The following is a 22,679-nucleotide window of genomic DNA, read 5'->3' on the forward strand; positions in this document are numbered from 1 at the left end:
AACTATTATGATGCTTCACAATGACTACTGCAACTATTATGATGCTTCACAATGACTACTGCAACTGTTATGTTGCTTCACAATGACTACTGCAACTGTTATGTTGCTTCACAATGACTACTGCAACTGTTATGTTGCTTCACAATGACTACTGCAACTGTTATGTTGCTTCACAATGACTACTGCAACTATTATGATGCTTCACAATGACTACTGCAACTATTATGATGCTTCACAATGACTACTGCAACTGTTATGTTGCTTCACAATGACTACTGCAACTGTTATGTTGCTTCACAATGACTACTGCAACTATTATGTTGCTTCACAATGACTACTGCAACTGTTATGTTGCTTCACAATGACTACTGCAACTATTATGTTGCTTCACAATGACTACTGCTACTGTTATGTTGCTTCACAATGACTACTGCAACTGTTATGTTGCTTCACAATGATTACTGCAACTATTATGATGCTTCACAATGACTACTGCCACTATTATGTTGTTTCACAATGACTACTGCAACTGTTATGTTGCTTCACAATGACTACTGCAACTGTTATGTTGCTTCACAATGACTACTGCCACTATTATGATGCTTCACAATGACTACTGCAACTATTATGATGCTTCACAATGACTACTGCAACTGTTATGTTGCTTCACAATGACTACTGCAACTGTTATGTTGCTTCACAATGACTACTGCAACTATTATGTTGCTTCACAATGACTACTGCAACTGTTATGTTGCTTCACAATGACTACTGCAACTATTATGTTGCTTCACAATGACTACTGCAACTGTTATGTTGCTTCACAATGACTACTGCAACTGTTATGTTGCTTCACAATGACTACTGCAACTATTATGATGCTTCACAATGACTACTGCCACTATTATGTTGCTTCACAATGACTACTGCAACTGTTATGTTGCTTCACAATGACTACTGCAACTGTTATGTTGCTTCACAATGACTACTGCAACTGTTATGTTGCTTCACAATGACTACTGCAACTGTTATGTTGCTTCACAATGACTACTGCCACTATTATGATGCTTCACAATGACTACTGCAACTATTATGATGCTTCACAATGACTACTGCAACTGTTATGTTGCTTCACAATGACTACTGCAACTGTTATGTTGCTTCACAATGACTACTGCAACTGTTATGTTGCTTCACAATGACTACTGCAACTGTTATGTTGCTTCACAATGACTACTGCCACTATTATGATGCTTCACAATGACTACTGCCACTATTATGATGCTTCACAATGACTACTGCAACTATTATGATGCTTCACAATGACTACTGCCACTATTATGATGCTTCACAATGACTACTGCAACTATTATGATGCTTCACAATGACTACTGCAACTATTATGATGCTTCACAATGACTACTGCCACTATTATGATGCTTCACAATGACTACTGCCACTATTATGATGCTTCACAATGACTACTGCAACTATTATGATGCTTCACAAAGACTACTGCAACTATTATGATGCTTCACAATGACTACTGCAACTGTTATGTTGCTTCACAATGACTACTGCAACTATTATGATGCTTCACAATGACTACTGCAACTATTATGATGCTTCACAATGACTACTGCCACTATTATGATGCTTCACAATGACTACTGCAACTATTATGATGCTTCACAATGACTACTGCAACTATTATTATGCTTCACAATGACTACTGCAACTATTATGATGCTTCACAATGACTACTGCAACTATTATTATGCTTCACAATGACTACTGCAACTATTATGATGCTTCACAATGACTACTGCCACTATTATGATGCTTCACAATGACTACTGCAACTATTATTATGCTTCACAATGACTACTGCAACTATTATGATGCTTCACAATGACTACTGCCACTATTATGATGCTTCACAATGACTACTGCCACTATTATGATGCTTCACAATGACTACTGCAACTATTATTATGCTTCACAATGACTACTGCCACTATTATGATGCTTCACAATGACTACTGCAACTATTATGATGCTTCACAATGACTACTGCCACTATTATGATGCTTCACAATGACTACTGCAACTATTATTATGCTTCACAATGACTACTGCAACTATTATGATGCTTCACAATGACTACTGCCACTATTATTATGCTTCACAATGACTACTGCCACTATTATGATGCTTCACAATGACTACTGCAACTATTATGATGCTTCACAATGACTACTGCCACTATTATTATGCTTCACAATGACTACTGCCACTATTATGATGCTTCACAATGACTACTGCAACTATTATGATGCTTCACAATGACTACTGCAACTATTATTATGCTTCACAATGACTACTGCAACTATTATGATGCTTCACAATGACTACTGCCACTATTATGATGCTTCACAATGACTACTGCAACTATTATGATGCTTCACAATGACTACTGCCACTATTATGATGCTTCACAATGACTACTGCCACTATTATTATGCTTCACAATGACTACTGCCACTATTATGATGCTTCACAATGACTACTGCTGTTTCACTATTTACACAACAATTTTCTGGTCATAAAAAAACCCGTCTCACTCCCGTGGTATACGGCAGCACTAGTCACTGGGTACCTGGTATACCATCTGTTTCTCCAAAGTTACTTCACTTCTGGTAAATTTGATGTATTTTCTGGGCAGGCTACATGGTATACAAGTTTACTTAAAGTGGAGGTGACCAAGTGTCCAAACTGGAGACATCTGTCAACTCCAGTTGTTTACGTGACTCGGTGGCATAGTGGGTAGTGATGAGGTTAGGCCTATAATAATAATAATAATAATAATAATAATAATAATAATAATAATAATAATAATAATAATAATAATAATAATTATCATTATTACTATTATTATTATTATTATTATTATTATTATTATTATATCTTTATATTCTACAAGTACATGTTATACAGGCTTAGCTGACATCAATGACATACTACTATATTGAAAGCTGCTTGTTATGCAGAGCATTTCGGGCAAAGTAGGTCAACTGTGTCCCAGGATGCGACCCACACAAGTCGACTAACAACCCATTAACATGATCCCAGATCACTGCCACTCACTCTACACTAACTTCCTTTGTTTGTTTAATAGGGTACGAGTAACAGTGTCTTACAGTGACTAGTGGTACTACCTGGAGGCTGGTAACAGTATCTTACAGTGACTACTGGTACTACCTGGAGGCTCGTAACAGTGTCTTCCAGTGACTACTGGTACTACCTGGAGGCTGGTAACAGTGTCTTACAGTGACTACTGGTACTACCTAGAGGCTGGTAACAGTGTCTTACAGTGACTACTGGTACTACCTAGAGGCTGGTAACAGTGTCTTACAGTGACTACTGGTACTTCCTAGAGGCTGGTAACAGTGTCTTACAGTGACTACTGGTACTACCTGGAGGCTCGTAACAGTGTCTTACAGTGACTACTGGTACTACCTGGAGGCTGGTAACAGTGTCTTACAGTGACTACTGGTACTACCTAGAGGCTGGTAACAGTGTCTTACAGTGACTACTGGTACTACCTAGAGGCTGGTAACAGTGTCTTACAGTGACTACTGGTACTACCTAGAGGCTGGTAACAATGTCTTACAGTGACTACTGGTACTACATGGAGACTGGTAACAGTGTCTTACAGTGACTTCTGGTACTACCTTGAGGCTGGCAATAGTGTCTTACAGTGACTACTAGTACTACCTGGAGGCTGTTAACTGTCTTACAGTGATTACTGATACTACCTATAGGCTGGTAACTGTCTTACAGTGACTACTGGTACTACCTGGAGGCTGGTAACAGTGTCTTACAGTGACTACTGGTATTACCTGGAGGCTGGTAACAGTGTCTTACAGTGATTACTGATACTACCTATAGGCTGGTAACAGTGTCTTACAGTGACTACTGGTACTACCTAGAGGCTGGTAACAGTGTCTTACAGTGACTACTGGTACTACCTAGAGGCTGGTAACAGTGTCTTACAGTGACTACTGGTACTACCTAGAGGCTGGTAACAGTGTCTTACAGTGACTACTGGTACTACCTGGAGGCTGGTAACAGTGTCTTACAGAGACTACTGGTACTACCTAGAGACTGGTAACAGTGTCTTACAGTGACTACTGGTACTACCTGGAGGCTCGTAACAGTGTCTTCCAGTGACTACTGGTACTACCTGGAGGCTGGTAACAGTGTCTTACAGTGACTACTGGTACTACCTAGAGGCTGGTAACAGTGTCTTACAGTGACTACTGGTACTACCTAGAGGCTGGTAACAGTGTCTTACAGTGACTACTGGTTCTACCTGGAGGCTGGTAACAGTGTCTTACAGTGACTACTGGTACTACCTGGAGGCTCGTAACAGTGTCTTCCAGTAACTACTGGTACTACCTGGAGGCTGGTAACAGTGTCTTACAGTGACTACTGGTACTACCTAGAGGCTGGTAACAGTGTCTTACAGTGACTACTGGTACTACCTAGAGCAGTGGTTCCCAAACTGGGGGTAAATTACCCCCTGGGGGTAATTTAACCATTTTTGGGGGGTAATGGAGGGGTGACAGAAAAAAAGTTATGAATTCTGAAAATCAAGAAAACAATGCGGTACCCGGTATGAGGATTATTGTTAACTTTGTCTTAGTATATAAAGTTGTAAAGTAAACCTATTATAAGTAAGTAATAAAGTTAAACCAAATAACAATAAACATCAAAAACTAATATACAGTATTAGAAAAGAAGAAATATATAGCTAAGTGTGTGGAAACCCAAAAGTATTTTGACAAGTATGCTTCAGGACAAAAGTCACTCAGTAGCCCAGATCGACCTGTCCAGTATGCGTCACTCACTTCCTGAGGCTGCCTCTATTTCACACTGTCAGTTTATCTGTGAGCATCAGCCGAGGTAGACATAAGCTGGTATGTATGTGTACTGCCCTGTGCAGTATATAGTTAGTATTTACCCACTGTTACTGTGAATTTGTAGCTATTATTAATTTTATATATAATGTATGTGTGGTTCTTACGTTTTCAATGGTTTTGCTAGGATTAGCAGAGTATGAGAGGCTGTATACGTTCACGTTTAGCCATATATATCAATAATAACAACATTTTGTGAAAGGGGTAACATGCTTTATGTGGCATGTTAAATTGGGTAACAAGCTGAAAAAGTTTGGGAACCACTGACCTAGAGGCTGGTAACAGTGTCTTACAGTGACTACTGGTACTACCTGGAGGCTGGTAACAGTGTCTTACAGTGACTACTGGTACTACCTAGAGGCTGGTAACAGTGTCTTACAGTGACTACTGGTACTACCTAGAGGCTGGTAACAGTGTCTTACAGTGACTACTGGTACTACCCAGAGGCTGGTAACAGTGTCTTACAGTGACTACTGGTACTACATGGAGGCTGGTAACAGTGTCTTACAGTGACTTCTGGTACTACCTTGAGGCTGGCAATAGTGTCTTACAGTGACTACTGGTACTACCTGGAGGCTGTTAACTGTCTTACAGTGATTACTGATACTACCTATAGGCTGGCAACTGACTTACAGTGACTACTGGTACTACCTGGAGGCTGGTAACAGTGTCTTACAGTGACTACTGGTACTACCTGGAGGCTGGTAACAGTGTCTTACAGTGATTACCGATACTACCTATAGGCTGGTAACAGTGTCTTACAGTGACTACTGGTATTACCTGGAGGCTGGTAACAGTGTCTTACAGTGATTACTGATACTACCTATAGGCTGGTAACAGTGTCTTACAGTGACTACTGGTACTACCTGGAGGCTGGTAACAGTGTCTTACAGTGACTACTGATACTACCTAGAGGCTGTTAACAGTGTCTTGCAGTGACTACTGATACTAACTGGAGGCTGGTAACAGTGTCTTACAGTGACTACTGGTACTACCTAGAGGCTGGTAACAGTGTCTTACAGTGACTACTGATACTACCTAGAGGCTGGTAACAGTGTCTTACAGTGACTACTGGTACTACCTAGAGGCTGGTAACAGTGTCTTACAGCGATTACTGATACTACCTATAGGCTGGTAACAGTGTCTTACAGTGACTACTGGTACTACCTGGAGGCTGGTAACTGTCTTACAGTGACTACTGGTACTACCTGGAGGCTGGTAACAGTGTCTTACAGTGACTACTGGTACTACCTAGAGGCTGGTAACAGTGTCTTACAGTGACTACTGGTACTACCTAGAGGCTGGTAACAGTGTCTTACAGTGACTACTGGTACTACCTGGAGGCTGGTAACAGTGTCTTACAGTGACTACTGGTACTACCTGGAGGCTGGTAACAGTGTCTTACAGTGACTACTGATACTACCTAGAGGCTGGTAACAGTGTCTTACAGTGACTACTGGTACTACCTGGAGGCTGGTAACAGTGTCTTACAGTGACTACTGGTACTACCTGGAGGTTGGTAACAGTGTCTTACAGTGACTACTGATACTACCTAGAGGCTGGTAACAGTGTCTTACAGTGACTACTGATACCACTTTCCTCCTCATCTAGTACTCCTTTCTTCCTACTCCTCCTACTAGTCCTCGTCCTCCTCACCAAGTGCACCTCTCTTTGACTTCCTCATTTTTCTCTATCCTCATTTTGTCCTTCGTTTCTCCTTTTCCTGTTCCAAACTTAGACAGCACCTTCCCTCGTAGTCGTGCGGGACAGGGAGTGAAAGAGGGATACCCAGGATGAGTCCAGATAGCAGGAAGGAGACTGTGATCAACCCTTCCTTGCTGGTAGTGTGTGTGTGTGTGTGTGTGTGTGTGTGTGTGTGTGTGTGTGTGTGTGTGTGTGTGTGTGTGTGTGTGTGTGTGTGTGTGTGTGTGTGTGTACTTACCTATCTATGGTTGCAGAGGTCGATTCACTGTTCCTGGCCCCGCCTCTTCAGCTACAATCGGTTTTTGGCATCATGGACCAAAACTGTGTATGGAGTTTACCTCTGTCATTTCATCTCCTGCAGCTCATTCCATTTATTTACCACCCTGAAACTGAGAAAGTATATCCTAACATCCCTGTGACTCATGTTTCTTTAGTTTTCATCTATAACCTTCTGTTCTTATGCCTCTCATTTCAAACGTTTATCTCTATTTACTATGTCAAGGCTTCTGAGTATCTTGTACGTCATAATCATTTTTTTTATTATCACACTGGCCGATTCCCACCAAGGTAGGGTGGCCCGAAAAAGAAAAACTTTCATCATTCACTCCATCACTGTGTTGCCAGAGGGGTGCTTTACACTACAATTTATAAAACTGCAACATTAACACCCCTTCTTTAGTGCGCAGATACTATACTTCCCATCTCCAGGATTCAAGTCCGGCCTGCCGGTTTCCCTGAATCCCCTCATAAATGTTACTTTGCTCACACTCCAACAGCACGTCAAGTATTAAAAACCATTTGTCTCCATTCACTCCTATCAAATACGCTCAGGCATGCTTGCTGGAAGTCCAAGCCCCTCACACACAAAATCTCCTTTACCCCCTCCCTCCAACCTTTCCTAGGCCGACCCCTACAACGCCTTCCTTCCACTACAGATTTATACGCTCTCGAAGTCATTCTGTTTCGTTCCATTCTCTCTACATGTCCGAACCACCTCAACAACCCTTCCTCAGCCCTCTGGACAACAGTTTTGGCAATCCCGCACCTCCTCCTAACTTCCAAACTACGAATTTTCTGCATTATATTCACACCACACATTGCCCTCAGACATGATAGCTCCACTGCCTCCAGCCTTCTCCTTGTTGCAACATTCATCACCCATGCTTCACACCCATATAAGAGCGTTGGTAAAACTATACTCTTATACATTCCCCTCTTTGCCTCCAAGGAGAAAGTTCTTTGTCTCCACAGACTTCTAAGTGCACTGCTCACCCTTTTCCCCTCATCAATTCTATGATTCACCTCATCTTTCATAGACCCATCTGCTGACACGTCCACTCCCAAATATCATGTCTCCTGTAATCCTTCTGAAGTCATAAGGTTCAGTTCCTTTAGTCTCTCTTCATAATTCAATCTCTTCAGCTCTGGGAACAGTCTTATTATAGACCTTTGGGCTTTTTCTAGTTTCCATCTGTGCTTGATCAGGTGAGGGCTCCATGCTGGTGTTGCATACTCCATGATGGGTCTAACATATGTCGTACAGAGTTATAAAAGAGCCTTCACTAAGGTTTCTGAAGGCAATTCTTAGATTAGCTATCTTGTCATATGGAGTGATGTTCACTCCAAGACCTTTCTCCTGGAGCAATATCTGTAATTTCTCGCATCTGAAGCCGAATTCTGTCTTTGGTCGCCTCCCTCCATCCCCAAAATTCATAAACTTGCACCTGCTAGGGTTAAATTCCAGTAACCACTTGTTTGACCATTCTTGCAGTTTGTCCTGGTCAACCTGTAGTCTGTGTCTATCTTCTTCAGTTTGTATTCTTGTAATTAGTTTAACGTCATTAGCAAACAATGAGATATATGACTCAATCCCTTCTGGGATTGAGTCATACATCTCCCCAAGGGTCAGTTCTAGAACTGACCTTTGGGGAGCCCCATATTTTACATTTTACCATCCTGACACATCCGCCCTTACCACTACTCTTTGTTTTCTGTTCGTTAGGTATTCCTTCGTCCACAGGGGGAGCGAGGGGGTCGTGACCCCCTTTCCACAGTGTTTGCCGAAGAAAATTCCTATTTTAAGATATTCTACATAAGATAATAATATGCTCTTCCTAACGATATAACCAGTAGGATAAATTAAGAGTAAGCAAGAATAAGAAGGGAAGCTGAAAGACAAGTTTGTACACAGCGTCAAAGTCCGAAAAAGAACCAAAGTTACTCCACAGCCACATAAGAAAAAATGACTGTGAAGGAACAAGTGGAAGGAGGAAAGGGCGCTAACAGAGAATGATAAAGTCTGTGAAGTGCTTAGGAAAAGATTCAAAGAAATCTTAACAGAGGAAAGTGGAGAACTGCCAGAAGGTAATGTAGACAAAACAGACCAACGGGTACTGGAGAGTATCAGCACAGCAAAGTAGTGATGAGACTACTACAAGAGCTGAATGTAAGAAAAGCAGTTGGATCAGATAACTTATCTCCACGAGTGTTGGGAGTGGGTAATGCAATTATGTAACCCAATAGTAAAGGTATTCAACTTGTCGCTCCAGTCAGGACAGCTGCCAGAAAATTAGAAAGTGACAAATGTGGTTCATATATATATATATATATATATATATATATATATATATATATATATATATATATATATATATATATATATATATATATATATATATATATATATATATGTCGTGCCGAATATGTAAAACTGTCCAATTAGCAAGAACCCATTTAAAATTAAGTCCATTCTAAAATTTTCTCTTATACGTTTAAAGATATATTTTTTCATTAATGTTAATGTTAATATTTTTAATTTTGCTCCAAAAGAATCTTAGAAAACTTACCTAACCTTATTATAACAAGAACTATTTATTTTAGCCTAACCCAACTAAATGTATTTTAGATTTGTTTACAATAATTTAATACTAAACAAACACAATGAAATATATTTTTTTCGTTAGGTTCAGAATGATTTTTGCGAAATTATTGCATACACAAATTTTCACTTGTCCTATATAGCAAGATGAGCGTTGCTGTTTAAGCCAAGATCGCAAGTTCTGCCTATTCGGCACGACATATATATATATATATATATATATATATATATATATATATATATATATATATATATATATATATATATATATATATATATATCAGATCACTTTCTAGTTGTAGCTACACTGAGAGTAAAAGGTAGATGGGATACAAGGAGCATAGAAGCATCAGGGAAGAGAGAGGTGAAGGTTTATAAACTAAAAGAGGAGGCAGTTAGGGTAAGATATAAACAGTTATTGGAGAATAGATGGGCTAATGAGAGCATAGGCAATGGGGTCGAAGAGGTATGGGGTAGGTTTAAAAATGTAGTGTTAGAGTGTTCAGCAGAAGTTTGTGGTTACAGGAAAGTGGGTGCGGGAGGGAAGAGGAGCGATTGGTGGAATGATGATGTAAAGAGAGTAGTAAGGGAGAAAAAGTTAGCATATGAGAAGTTTTTACAAAGTAGAAGTGATGCAAGGAGGGAAGAGTATATGGAGAAAAAGAGAGAGGTTAAGAGAGTGGTGAAGCAATGTAAAAAGAGAGCAAATGAGAGAGTGGGTGAGATGTTATCAACAAATTTTGTTGAAAATAAGAAAAAGTTTTGGAGTGAGATTAACAAGTTAAGAAAGCCTAGAGAACAAATGGATTTGTCAGTTAAAAATAGGAGAGGAGAGTTATTAAATGGAGAGTTAGAGGTATTGGGAAGATGGAGGGAATATTTTGAGGAATTGTTAAATGTTGATGAAGATAGGGAAGCTGTGATTTCGTGTATAGGACAAGGAGGAATAACATCTTGTAGGAGTGAGGAAGAGCCAGTTGTGAGTGTGGGGGAAGTTCGTGAGGCAGTAGGTAAAATGAAAGGGGGTAAGGCAGCCGGGATTAATGGGATAAAGATAGAAATGTTAAAAGCAGGTGGGGATATAGTTTTGGAGTGGTTGGTGCAATTATTTAATAAATGTATGGAAGAGGGTAAGGTACCTAGGGATTGGCAGAGAGCATGCATAGTTCCTTTGTATAAAGGCAAAGGGGATAAAAGAGAGTGCAAAAATTATAGGGGGATAAGTCTGCTGAGTATACCTGGTAAAGTGTATGGTAGAGTTATTATTGAAAGAATTAAGAGTAAGACGGAGAATAGGATAGCAGATGAACAAGGAGGCTTTAGTAAAGGTAGGGGGTGTGTGGACCAGGTGTTTACAGTGAAACATATAAGTGAACAGTATTTAGATAAGGTTAAAGAGGTCTTTGTGGCATTTATGGATTTGGAAAAGGCGTATGACAGGGTGGATAGGGGGGCAATGTGGCAGATGTTGCAAGTGTATGGTGTAGGAGGTAGGTTACTGAAAGCAGTGAAGAGTTTTTACGAGGATAGTGAGGCTCAAGTTAGAGTATGTAGGAAAGAGGGAAATTATTTCCCAGTAAAAGTAGGCCTTAGACAAGGATGTGTGATGTCACCGTGGTTGTTTAATATATTTATAGATGGGGTTGTAAGAGAAGTAAATGCGAGGGTGTTGACAAGAGGCGTGGAGTTAAAAGATAAAGAATCACACACAAAGTGGGAGTTGTCACAGCTGCTCTTTGCTGATGACACTGTGCTCTTGGGAGATTCTGAAGAGAAGTTGCAGAGATTGGTGGATGAATTTGGTAGGGTGTGCAAAAGAAGAAAATTAAAGGTGAATACAGGAAAGAGTAAGGTTATGAGGATAACAAAAAGATTAGGTGATGAAAGATTGAATATCAGATTGGAGGGAGAGAGTATGGAGGAGGTGAATGTATTCAGATATTTGGGAGTGGACGTGTCAGCGGATGGGTCTATGAAAGATGAGGTGAATCATAGAATTGATGAGGGAAAAAGAGTGAGTGGTGCACTTAGGAGTCTGTGGAGACAAAGAACTTTGTCCTTGGAGGCAAAGAGGGGAATGTATGAGAGTGTAGTTTTACCAACGCTCTTATATGGGTGTGAAGCATGGGTGATGAATGTTGCAGCGAGGAGAAGGCTGGAGGCAGTGGAGATGTCATGTCTGAGGGCAATGTGTGGTGTGAATATAATGCAGAGAATTCGTAGTTTGGAAGTTAAGAGGAGGTGCGGGATTACCAAAACTGTTGTCCAGAGGGCTGAGGAAGGGTTGTTGAGGTGGTTCGGACATGTAGAGAGAATGGAGCGAAACAGAATGACTTCAAGAGTGTATCAGTCTGTAGTGGAAGGAAGGCGGGGTAGGGGTCGGCCTAGGAAAGGTTGGAGAGAGGGGGTAAAGGAGGTTTTGTGTGCGAGGGGCTTGGACTTCCAGCAGGTATGCGTGAGCGTGTTTGATAGGAGTGAATGGAGACAAATAGTTTTTAATACTTGACGTGCTGTTGGAGTGTGAGCAAAGTAACATTTATGAAGGGGTTCAGGGAAACCGGCAGGCCGGACTTGAGTCCTGGAGATGGGAAGTACAGTGCCTGCACTCTGAAGGAGGGGTGTTAATGTTGCAGTTTAAAAACTGTAGTGTAAAGCACCCTTCTGGCAAGACAGTGATGGAGTGAATGATGGTGAAAGTTTTTCTTTTTCGGGCCACCCTGCCTTGGTGGGAATCGGCCAGTGTGATAATAATATATATATATAGATATATATATATATATATATATATATATATATATATATATATATATATGCAAAACAATCACTCTGAAAGAATAGAGAAATTCCAAGCGCTGTTGAGTTTGAAGAAAATAACTCATTGCCTTTTCTAGATGTTTTAATTATTAAGGGTAATAATGAATTCAAATTTAAAATTTACAGAAAACCTACAAATAACTGTTCCTATGTCCACTATTATTCCTCGCATCAAGATAGAGTCAAACTGTCTGTTTTCTCATCAATGTTTTTGAGAGCTTTACGAATTTGTAGTCCTGAGTTCATAGATGAGGAAATATCCAAAATTTATGAAATAGGTAATGATTTAAAATACCCAAGAAATGTAATTGATAAATCTTTTAAAGTTGCTAGAAACACTTTTTATAATCCAAAAAGGGGCAACCAGCCTTATTCAACTAAAAATATGTTGGTTCTCCCTTACCATGAAAACTTGGTTGATATGCCTTCTCTTCTTAAGACTTTTAATATTAAAGTTGTATTCAAAAATCTTGATACAGTAAAAAAAACTTTTGATAAAGAATTCCCCCCAAAATGCTGATGGATGTGTCTATAAGATTCCTTGTAAAATTTGCGATAAAGTTTATTACGGTCAAACTGGTAAAAATCTCGAACTAAGATTAAAACAACATAAATATAGCATTAGAACTGGACAAGATTCCAATGCTCTATTTATTCATGTAAGAGATTTTAACCATCCAATTGATTTTCAAAAAGTTGAGAAAGTAGTATCAAGCAAGTCCATGGTCGACAGGAATATAATTGAATCTTGTTTCATAAAAAGCAGTTTTGACAATAATATGAATATTTCCTTTGGTTTATATAAATTAGATCCATTTATAATTAATAGAATTTGGGAAGAATTTAATAATACACTGGACAAATAATTTTTAAATTTTCTTGGGTAGAATAGCTTGGGGGTGAGTTGTGCAAGGGACCTATCCAAGTTGGCTCGCCGCGCGTCACGTGTTTAACCGTTGTGGGATCTGATAGTGAGGTGCTGGCCGGACCCCTTATATAGCTTCCTTGGATGCTTCACTTTCTTAGTTCCTTGATAATGTGAGTAGTCACGAAAGCGCTTGGAATTTCTCTATTCTTTCAGAGTGGTTGTTTTGCATATTTTGAAATCACCTGTTTACTGTGATCTTATTGCATATATATATATATATATATATATATATATATATATATATATATATATATATATATATATATATATATATATATATATATATATAAGAAAAAATAAAAAAGAGGTCCTGAATGACAGGCCAGTGTTTCTAATATGCATACTGTCAAAAGTTCTCGAGAAGATAAGGAAAGGGATATTAGGACACTTGGAGAAAAGATTTTTTACGGAATAACAGCATGGATTTAGGGATGGAAAATCCTGTCTTACGAATTTACTGGAATTCTACGACAGAGTCACAGTCATAAAACGAGAAAGACAAGGTTGGGCAGACTGCATTTTCTCGGACTGTAGTAAAGCATCTGATACAGTACCACACCAGATTAGTTCAGAAATTAGAATAAGCTGGCCTAAAAAGTACAGCACTCCAGTGTGTCAAGGATTACCTAAATGACAGAAAGCAAGAGAGTAATAATAAGGGATGGGGCATCCGAATGGGAGAGAATAACAAGTGGGGTTCCATAAAGATCAATGTTAGTATCAGCACTGTTCCTAATATACGTGAATGATCCACCAAAGGGAATGGAGTACTGTCACTGTTTGCTGACGATGTAAAAACTAATGAAAAGATGAACAAGAGAGGGCAGTGAAAAAATCCATAAAGACCTAAACAGACTGAAGATATGGTCAAACAAGTGTCTTCTCGAGTTCGACTCAAGTCAATGCAAGGTCATGGAGTTCTGGATAAGCTGAGAGAAGACCAGACACAGCATAGGGTGGGCGGAGAGAAGCTGCAAATATCAGGTAGTGCAAAGGACTTGGGGTGAATATAACACTTAGAATATGGCCAGAATGGCGCATAAACCAGGTAAAGGCAGCAGCATACACAAGATTAGTAAATCTCAGAATAGCATTCAGGAACTTGAATACAAAATCTTTCAGAACCTTGTAAACTACATATGTTATGCCAATCACTGAGTATGAGGCCTCAACATGGAGCCCACAGTTGGTCAAGGACGTCAAGAAGCTGGGAAAAGGCCAAAGGATTGCGACCAGGCTAGTACCACAACTGAGAGGAATGCACTATGAAAAGAGGTCGAAAAAAACTGAACTTGACGACCTTAGAGGAGAGGACTAGGAAGGAAATGACGACTACGTACTTGATCTTAAAAAGAACTGATAGGCTGATAGTGACAGTTTGAATTAGAAGAACCAGGATCAAGGGAAAACAGGTGGACGCTGAAGACGCAGATGAGCCACAGAGATGTAAGGAAGTATTTCTTTTTTTAACTTGAAAAGTGGAATGACTTGAATGAGGCAGTGGTGGATGTAAACTCAGTATACAGCTTCAAAAGCAGATGTAATAAGGGCCAAGATGCCAGAAGTCAGTGATGCCAATCAAGGTGGTCCAGGAAGCAGGACTAAGAGCTAAGTATCGACCCCCTTTCCCCAAAAAAACATAAAACTGGTGAGTACACACACACACTGTGGATGGATGGGTTGACGTTTACTGGACAGGGTAAAGACGTCATAAAAGTAGAGGTGGTTAAGTCGTAATGGGCACAAAAAGCCATGCCCGCAGAATTTGTGATACTCTATGATAGGCTGCCTCGGACAGCTTGCTCTTATTGTGGCAATATTTTGAAGATGGGTGGATAAGGAAGAAATCTGTAAGGAACAATTGAAGAAGCAAGAAAGGCCAGAGGAAGAACTGAGAGATAACAGCCAATCTAACAGAGAAAATCAAGATGAGGGAAGAAATCATGGAACAAGATTTCAGTGATCTGAGACAAGAACATGAGAATGTGGGAGAAAGAAAAAAAATATAATAAAAAATAGGAAATGATAATAGGAAGACAAAAGCAAGAAATAAAGTTATATTGGCGTAAGAGGTTACAACAGAAGAAACAGCTGAGAGGAATACAGAGTTAGAAGCAGGAGTTTGGGGAGAACAAAGTGAACTCACGGAGTGTCCTGGAGAACATGATACCCAGGGTATGTGACGAATCCCTTAAGAGAACTTGTCAATGAAACTGGACGAAACGAAAATTGAATGAGGATGAAGTTGTAAAGGAACTACTACACGTGAACGGGGCAGACATCGACAGTTTGGCGTCCAGCTTGCAACAAAAGAAGCAGAGTTGGTGATGGAGGCGAGATCGGCTATGAGACTCCCGATCAAATTCAACAACGTCTAAATAAAGATGAACCTTCTATTACAGGTCAGAAATAGAAAGAAATAACAGAGATGATGGAAAGCCTGGAAAAGAGGGAAGGGTGGGTCTGCAAATAGAAGGAAACCAGATCGATAAAGACACATCAGATGTCACGTTTCCACATCAAATACTCCTTGCCTGCCTCAAACACACGAGGACCCCTCCCCTCCGATCCCTCACCAACACACAAATATCCAATATTGCCGCACCATAACGCTCACTTCTCACACTCATTTCTTTCCTCCACAAAGTCCTCTTCACCCAGCCACCCTGTTATAAACCCGTCAAGCCACTGCCAAATACCCATGTTCGGCCCCCATCAAAAGCCTCAGATTCCTCATGAAATATCCGTTCCAGTTTCTCCGATGAAACAATACACTATATCTCTCAAACCTAAAGAATGGCACAAATCATTAATGATACAAAAATTAAAGTCTACAGTAGTACTCAAAGTCAGACGGTATCTCAAATAACAGTAGTGAGCTGGAAAAAAAAAAGATAATTCTGACATTTTTGTAATAGAGATAAAACTCACAATTATAAGAATATATGCGATTTTCCATTATAGTTTCCAAGTCATGAGGAATGAAAGTTAACAGGGGAGGTGGAGTGGCACTACTCATAAATAAAAAAAAATGGAGCTTTGAGGAATTATCACACCCGGAAACAAGACACGTCAGATACTATATACCGGTGACAGTAACGACTGGAAGGATTAAGGGTTATAGTGACTGTAATATTTAAAGCTCCACTGAACAACAGACGATCAAGGAAAGAAAGGTACAACAGAGCCACAATAAACATAACAAATAATAAGAAATTGGAAAAAATGCGAGTTCGCAAAGAAGGAAAGTTCTGGAGCTAAAGGGTATCAGCTATAAGGAGAAACTAAAGGAACTAAATCTGACAACATTAGAGGAGAGAAGATGATAATGATGTACAAAATGCTCAAGCTAAATTTATTGGATGGACAAGGACAGAAGCGAGAAACAAGTACATGAAGATACAGTTGGAAGTTAAAACCCACAAGAGTCACAAGCATGTTAGGAAGTATTTCTTCAGTCTCAGAGCGATCAGGAAGTAGAAAGATCTAGAGGTATGATAGGGCTCACGAAAACAGGAGAGAGTGACCCTAGCAGCACCCAGGACTGAAGACTTCACATATACAAAGATAAATACTATAGGCGATTATACGAACTCGAAGAGCAGGCAGGAATGACAAGGACTACAGTGGATCAAAAGGTACCTTGTGGAAAGGAGTGGAGTAGTGATTGTCCGAAAAGATGTGTTAAGAATGAGCCAAGTTATCAAACTGGGGAAGATAAAAAAAAAAAAAAAGGCAAATTGAGTAGATACTCGAGGAACAGAGACTACAAAACTCACTCAGGAAGAAAGTCTTAAATGTGAGCATAATGCTGAGCATTTCGCCAGAGGCACACTTCAACGAATGCTTTCAGGATTATCGATACTATGTCAGGCTCATCCTGCAGTATGCAGCACCAGCATGGAACCCACACCTGATAAAGCAAGCCAAAAACCTGTAGAAGTTTGCTGTAGGACTAGTCCCGGAGACTGAAAGAATCGAATCTGACAATATTACAGAATATAAGAAACGGACGAGATATGATAACGATATATAAAAATACTGAAAATGACTTGATAGGCTATATAGGGACAGACTATTCGATAGATGGAAGACAGGTATACGAAGGTTCAGTTGAAAGGTAAACACAACAGTCATATTAATGTCATAAACTATTTCTTCAGCCTCAGGGTGGTCAGAAAGTGGAATGACCTGCACGAAGAAGTAATAGAGGAAGGTGACATGCATAGTTTTAAAAACAAGCATGAAAGGGCACATGAGAGACAGTATATCCGCCAAAGTGGTAAATTAAGAGACAAGACCACAAACAGATGAGAACACTGACACACACACAGACACACAGACAGACACACAGACACACACAGACAGACACACACAGAAAGACAGACACACACACACACACACACACACACACACACACACACACACACACACACACTCGACCCCTGCAACCACAAATAGGTGAGTACAAACAAATAGGTGAGTACACACAGAAACAAGAGGCCACAATTGGAAGTTGAAGACACAAATGAGTCAGAGAGATATTAGGAAGTATTTCTTCAGTCATAGAGTTGTAAGGCAGTGGAATAGCCTAGAAAATGACGTAGTGGAGGCAGGAACCACACACAGTTTTAAGAGGAGGTTTGATAAAGCTCATGGAGCAGGGAGAGAGAGGGCCCAGTAGCAACAGGTGAAGAGGCGGGGCCAGGAGCTAAGACTCGACCCCTGCAACCACAAATAGGTGAGTACACACACCTTCCACTAAAAACAACATATCGTGGGCCACGTTGGTAAAGGTGGTTATCCGTCACGTAGTGGGACTGGTGTGACTTGCATAAGACGCCACATACTGAAGGTTCTTCACGTTCACGTTCACTGTGTCTTACTGGCAATTTAGCATTAAAGTTTTATTATTACAATTAGTAACAGCATTAGTAATAGTGATAGTAGTGGGTGGAAGTAATTAAAAATATTTTAAAATTATTTCTCTATTTTGATATTATATTTCTCCTATTATATTTTTTGTTAAAATGCATGTCATTTCTAGTAGTTTTTTTTTTGTCAATAACTGATTTTCTCTTAACAATGACAATTCAGCGACAACATCGTTCAGGTATTTATCTTGGATGAATTTTACTTAAGAGTACTGTGTGCATTATATATATATATATATATATATATATATATATATATATATATATATATATATATATATATATATGTCGTGCCGATTATGTAAAACTGGTCAATTAGCAAGAACTCATTTAAAATTAAGTTCTTTCTAAAATTTTCTCTTATACGTTTAAAGATATATTTTTTTCATTAATGTTGATGTAAAAATTTAGAATTTTGCACCAAAAGGAACTTAGAAAACTTACCTAACCTTATTATAACAAACGCAATTTATTTTAGCCTAACCCAACTAAATATATTTTAGATTTGTTTACAATAATTTAATACTAAACAAACACAGTGAAATATATTTTTTTCGTTAGGTTCAGAATGATTTTGGTGAAATTATTGCATACACAAATTTTCACTTGTCCTATATGGCAAGATGAGCGTTGCTATTTAAGCCAAGATCTCAAGTTCTGCCTATTCGGCACGACATATATATATATATATTATAAATATATATATTATATATATATATATATATATATATATATATATATATATATATATATATATATATATATATATATATATATATATAATATATATATATATATATATATATATATATATATATATATATATATATATATATATATATATTATATATATATTATATATATATATATTATATATATTATATATATATATATATATATATATATATATATATATATATATATATATATATTATATATATATATTATATATATATATATATTATATATATATATTTTTATTTTATTATCACACCGGCCGATTCCCACCAAGGCAGGGTGGCCCGAAAAAGAAAAACTTTCACCATCATTCACTCCATCACTGTCTTGCCAGAAGGGTGCTTTACACTACAGTTTTTAAACTGCAACATTAACACCCCTCCTTCAGAGTGCAGGCACTGTACTTCCCATCTCCAGGACTCAAGTCCGGCCTGCCGGTTTCCCTGACTCCCTTCATAAATGTTACTTTGCTCACACTCCAACAGCACGTCAAGTATTAAAAACCATTTGTCTCCATTCACTCCTATCAAACACGCTCAAGCATGCCTGCTGGAAGTCCAAGCCCCTCGCACACAAAACCTCCTTTACCCCCTCCCTCCAACCCTTCCTAGGCCGACCCCTACCCCGCCTTCCTTCCACTACAGACTGATACACTCTTGAAGTCATTCTGTTTCGCTCCATTCTCTCTACATGTCCGAACCACCTCAACAACCCTTCCTCAGCCCTCTGGACAACAGTTTTGGTAATCCCGCACCTCCTCCTAACTTCCAAACTACGAATTCTCTGCATTATATTCACACCACACATTGCCCTCAGACATGACATCTCCACTGCCTCCAGCCTTCTCCTCGCTGCAACATTCATCACCCACGCTTCACACCCATATAAGAGCGTTGGTAAAACTATACTCTCATACATTCCCCTCTTTGCCTCCAAGGACAAAGTTCTTTGTCTCCACAGACTCCTAAGTGTACCACTCACTCTTTTTCCCTCATCAATTCTATGATTCACCTCATCTTTCATAGACCCATCCGCTGACACGTCCACTCCCAAATATCTGAATACGTTCACCTCCTCCATACTCTCTCCCTCCAATCTGATATTCAATCTTTCATCACCTAATCTTTTTGTTATCCTCATAACCTTACTCTTTCCTGTATTCACCTTTAATTTTCTTCTTTTGCACACCCTACCAAATTCATCCACCAATCTCTGCAACTTCTCTTCAGAATCTCCCAAGAGCACAGTGTCATCAGCAAAGAGCAGCTGTGACAACTCCCACTTTGTGTGTGATTCTTTATCTTTTAACTCCACGCCTCTTGCCAAGACCCTCGCATTTACTTCTCTTACAACCCCATCTATAAATATATTAAACAACCACGGTGACATCACACATCCTTGTCTAAGGCCTACTTTTACTGGGAAAAAATTTCCCTCTTTCCTACATACTCTAACTTGAGCCTCACTATCCTCGTAAAAACTCTTCACTGCTTTCAGTAACCTACCTCCTACACCATACACTTGCAACATCTGCCACATTGCCCCCCTATCCACCCTGTCATACGCCTTTTCCAAATCCATAAATGCCACAAAGACCTCTTTAGCCTTATCTAAATACTGTTCACTTATATGTTTCACTGTAAACACCTGGTCCACACACCCCCTACCTTTCCTAAAGCCTCCTTGTTCATCTGCTATCCTATTCTCCGTCTTACTCTTAATTCTTTCAATTATAACTCTACCATACACTTTACCAGGTACACTCAACAGACTTATCCCCCTATAATTTTTGCACTCTCTTTTATCCCCTTTGCCTTTATACAAAGGAACTATGCATGCTCTCTGCCAATCCCTAGGTACCTTACCCTCTTCCATACATTTATTAAACAATTGCACCAACCACTCCAAAACTATATCCCCACCTGCTTTTAACATTTCTATCTTTATCCCATCAATCCCGGCTGCCTTACCCCCTTTCATTTTACCTACTGCCTCACGAACTTCCCCCACACTCACAACTGGCTCTTCCTCACTCCTACAAGATGTTATTCCTCCTTGCCCTATACACGAAATCACAGCTTCCCTATCTTCATATAATATATATATATAATATATACATATATAATATATATATATATATATATATATATATATTATATATATATTATATATATATATATTATATATATATATTATATATATATATATATATATTATATATATATTATATATATATATATATATATATATATATATATCATATATATATATTATATATATATATATATATATATATATATATATATATATATATATATATATATATATATATATATATATATATATATATATATATATATATATTATATATATATTATATATATATATATATATATATATATATATATATATATATATATATATATATATATATATATATAAAGATAACAAGAATATATCTTAATAAATAATTTAATCACTCTAAAAGAGAATTCAACTCCTATCATTTTCATAATATTTCAATCATATTCTGGAGGAGGAATGAAGGAAACATAAACAGTCGGTGACATAAAGAGAGGAGGTGTACACCTCACACATGACATGAACCTGACGTGGCAGTCAGGTGGATAACACCACACTCATGTTAAAAGTGACATATCAGGTATAAATGATTAGATTTACCAGCGATGTTTAAAATTCTATTATTAATTTTGAACGCATACAGTTTATAAAGTTCTGGACTTGTGGTCAAATTAGAACCAGTTCAAATTTTATTTTGTTCAATGTTAAATTTCAAGAAAGTTAATGGTCATCACCAACAGCATGACTCGATAGAAACCAGAGACTAAAGGACAGAGGATCGAGCCTCCACCACTTCAATGACCAATACTGGTTTAGAGTTTCATAAAATACAAACTGCTTCAGGGAAGTTCACATGAGACAGCAGCAACATGTGCCTCATACTAGTAAAACAAACTGCAGGACTTACTGAGCGTGACACACATCACTATACTCAGTACTCACTGTCTACTGTTTCCTGTCTGCTCAGGTATGACGTCGACTGTCCCCTGTCTGCTCAGGTATCAAAGTTGCTGTCTTCTGTTTGTTCAAGTACCAGGTCCATTGTCTCCTGTCTGCTCAAATATCAGGTTTACAAACACCTGTCAGTTCAAATATTAGATTTGGTGTCACCTGCGAACTCGAATACCGTTAACTCAGGTACCAGGTCTGGTGTCAGTTGTCAACTCAGGTACCAGGTCTAGTGTCAGCTGTCAACTCAGGTACCAGGTCTGGTGTCAATTGTCAACTCAGGTACCAGGTCTGGTGTCATTGTCAATTCAGGTACCAGGTCTGGTGTCGGCTGTCAACTCAGGTACCAGGTCTGCCGTCAGCTGTCAACTCAGGTACCAGGTCTGGCGTCAGCTGTCAACTCAGGTACCAAGTCTGGTATAAGATGTGAACTGAAGAACCAAGTCTGGTGTCAACTGTCACCTCTGGTGCAGGTAAGCTGGACCATTTCCCACTATCACGTCCATCAACACGAGTTGAAAGTTCTCAATTATGAGAATGCAATACACCAGTAATATGTTAAGTAAATGCTGCTTGGAGGCACGCTAAGTAAGTCTTCTGGATGTATCATGTAACTGTGTGAGGGGACCCGACCTGGAAGACCCTACTCACAGATACGAAGATATTGTAAT

Source organism: Cherax quadricarinatus, chromosome 19, assembly GCF_038502225.1.
Source record: "Cherax quadricarinatus isolate ZL_2023a chromosome 19, ASM3850222v1, whole genome shotgun sequence".
Taxonomy (NCBI): Eukaryota; Metazoa; Arthropoda; class Malacostraca; order Decapoda; family Parastacidae; genus Cherax; species Cherax quadricarinatus.